We start from the raw sequence: 3,743 nt of genomic DNA, 5'->3' as shown, positions 1-3,743 counted from the left end.
TGTGATAGATGTTTGTGTAATCTGTATCGTTATTGTGGATCTGTAACGTAAGTTGTGCAATGCAGATATGTGTTTGTATATTGTGTGTTATATATTATGTATTGTGTATTGTAGGTGATATTTTTCCAACCTCCTATTACTCCGTTATTATTAATATATTCTTGTTATTGACTTATTCTTTTAGTATTGGCAACGTAAGCCTCTTAAATTATGCTAATGTGTTTATAAATATTGATGCATATTTTTATTGTGGTCTGTGCTCGTTATTCCAGGTATGTGTGCATATCTGCGGTTGCTCGAAGTACCGAAGAGCTATATGTAGCAAACTCATCAGTATAATGTAGCAGGCTTTGGTTGCCAATTACTAATTACTACTACGATCATTTCATTCTGGGTTTGGTATTAAAGTTTTTAGTATGTAGTCTCTCTCTTTAATTGTTCTTCCTATATTTCTAATTTCCACACTCCTTCTTCCACTTGTTTTCTTCATCTCAGTTTAGGTCTGCCTCTGGATTTTTTACCTAGTGGTATCCATTCCGTTACAACGGATTATTCTTCTCTTTTCTCATTGTGTGTCCATACCCTCTAGTTCTCTATGCTTTTATTGCTCTATGTTATATGTGAACATGTGAAATAATATTCTCTTGGTCCATTCATTCTTATATTTCGTTTTCCATCCATTTTCTTGCATCCTCTTCCTTTTTTCCTCTTTGGTCCCAGTATTTTTGTTATTAAAACTCTTCCTCTCAAAAATTTTCAGTTGCTCTTCTTCTGTACCTATTAATGCAAATGTCTCTGAAGCTAGTAACACTATTAGTCTTATTGTCGTTTTGTAGATTTTCATTTTTATGTTTTGGGCTTATCTTCTCATTTTTAAACATTTTTTTTTTATTTCTGTAGAATATTTTATTTCCTGTTTAAATTCTTCTATTCATATCTACACTTTTATTTCTACTGTTGACAAATACTCCCAAATATTTTAATGTTTTAACCTATTCGAAGCTGTGTGCGTCTATTGCCAGTTCTGTCATTTGTATCTTTGTTTTCTTGCTTATGTTCATGTATTTTGTTTTATTTTCATTTATTTTCAGTCCTCTCAGTTTGGATTTGTTTTCTATTTTTTGGAAGGTTTTCTATAATACCCTTTTATCTATTGCTACTATGGTTATATCGTCCAAATATTCTATTATTTGTACTTCATTCTTGTTTATAGTTCCTGCGTTTGACAGCTTTTTTTTATCTTGTCTAATGATAGAATAACTAGAACCGTTGAGAACGCATCTCCTTGTCTTACTTCATTTTTTATTTTTATTTTTCTGTTCTTTCTCTCCCAGTGTCCATTGTTGCTTGTGAATCTCGCATTGTCATTTCTATGATTCTTATAATTATATTTGGTATTTTATTCTCTTGTAAGTCTTGGATCATTTTCTTCTGTTCAGTTTGTCAAACGTATATTCAAAGTCTAGAAAAAGTATATCTGTTTCTCCGTTGTACTCGTTTGTTGCCTTTATCACTTGTTGTAGCGTATGGATAGCATCTATCGTGGATATTTCTTTTCTAAAACCGTACTGGTAATCTCCTATGGTTTGTTATGTGTATATTGTTAGTCTGTCTCTAATTATATCATTGATTACTTTTGTTACATTCAGTAAATTAATTGCTCGGTAGTTTTGACATATTCTGTGGACTCCTTGTTTTGGGATTGTCACTATAATTATGTTCTTTTATTATTCGGGCAATATTTTCCTACTTCATACATTCTGTGTTAGTTCATAAATCTTTCTGTGGCTCACCTCCCTATTTTATAAATTTTGTACATATTCCGACATCTTCCTCTGCTTTCCCGCTTCCAAGCTTTTTTTGCTTGCATATTTTATTGTTTACTTCTTTATAGGTTAATTCTTCTTTATGATCTTGTTCTTTTCCCGTTAATAATTTCTTCTACTTTTTTTTCTTCGATTTTAACAATTTCTTTTTTTTTTTCATTATCAATTTTGTTTTATTATTTTCTTATACTGCTAGTTTGCACGCATCGTCAAACTTATTATTTCTTCTTTTATTTTGAATTTTGCCATGTTTTTTTCTCTGCTGCTTTGTTTATTCCTTTTTTGATTTTTTTCCACTGTTCCTTCATTCGTTATTCCTTGACTGCATCTCTGCATTTACGTTTTCAAATCTTCTTTTACCTCTTTCTTTTTTTGCTTTTCTGCCTTTTGCCTTTATTGTTCACTCTTCATTGTTTTTATTTTACATTTTGTAACTACTAGCATATGGTCCGAATCAATTTTAGCCTATCTGTGAGATCTAACGTCATTTATTGATTGTTTGTGTGTCTTTATTAGTACATGGTATATTTGATTCCCCTCCAGACTCCCTGGTCTGTTATCCATGTTATTTTGTTTATGTCTTTGTGTTCATATGTCATGCTACTTATGTCCATGTTTAATGTCGCTGCTAGATTACGTAGTGTTTCTCCATTATTGTTTGTTTTGTTATGTATTAGGTTTTCTCCTGCAACCTCTCTGACGCAATAATATTTGCCTGTTATGCGTTAATGTCTATTATAATAATTAGTATATCTTCTTCCGGGATTTTTATGGAATTTTCTTCTAGTGTTTCATAAAACTGTTGTTTTGTCAAGTCATCACTGTGGGTGCATACATTTATTATAGACAACCTGTTCGATTTGCTGTTTACTCTTATGTATGATATTTTTTCACTTGGTTTAAATTTCATAACTTTATTTTTCATTTCACCTGTCACCATAAAAGTCGTTCCTATATATCCGTGTTTTTCTTCTTCTGCATATCGTACTGTATAATTTTTCTTTTCCATTTTTCCATGGTTTTTATTCGATTTTTTCACTTTTCTGCATCCAGCAGCGTCCTTACGTTCCATGTTTTAATTTTCTTATTTCATCCTCTTAATTCTCTTTCTTTTTTGGTATTTTTCTTATTATTCTGAAAATGCTCTCACCCACTTTCCCCTTCGGTTTCATTGTCTGTTTCCTTTTCATGCATCTATCCTCTTTTGGTTAGTTTTTGGAACATTTTCAATTTCTGTAAGTTTATTTTCTCTTGCATTTTATTTTCGCATCTTATTGTCTATTTTTAGTTTCCGGTATCTGATTTTTATTTTTGTTCCTTTTCTTCTTTTGCTATGTCTCCGATTTTTTTTTATCTTTGCTTCCTTGGATGTCAGAGCTGTATATATATATATATATATATATATATATATATATATATAAATATATATATATATATATAAATATATATATATATATATATAAATATATATATGTAAATATATATATATATATATATATATATATATATATATATATATAAATATATATATATATATATATATAAATATATATATTTATATATAAATATATATAAAGTAGTTAGGTATTATTGACTGACACGTTATGTAAAATAAAGTTTTATTTTGAGGTTGCAGTCATTAATAGGGCAGGAAAGTAAAACTCTTTGTTCTTTATTCAAGCTTTCGCAAAATTTATTTGCTTCTTCAGGATATGCTAAAATATGGTATCAGTAAATACAACGAAATTAGAACTAAATAGAATTGTATAAAACTAGTAAAAAAACTTACAACATGAGGTTAATCCATTAAATTTTCAAATTTGCAAAACATTAAAACTTAATTTATTTTAAAAATTATACAGTTATGTAAGTACAATATTCCAATTTAATTTAATTTTGTAAAAATTCATTTTGACA

The sequence above is a fragment of the Diabrotica undecimpunctata genome, chromosome 1, assembly GCF_040954645.1.
Source record: "Diabrotica undecimpunctata isolate CICGRU chromosome 1, icDiaUnde3, whole genome shotgun sequence".
NCBI classification, from domain to species: Eukaryota; Metazoa; Arthropoda; class Insecta; order Coleoptera; family Chrysomelidae; genus Diabrotica; species Diabrotica undecimpunctata.
Note: the sequence above shows the minus strand (reverse complement) of the source record.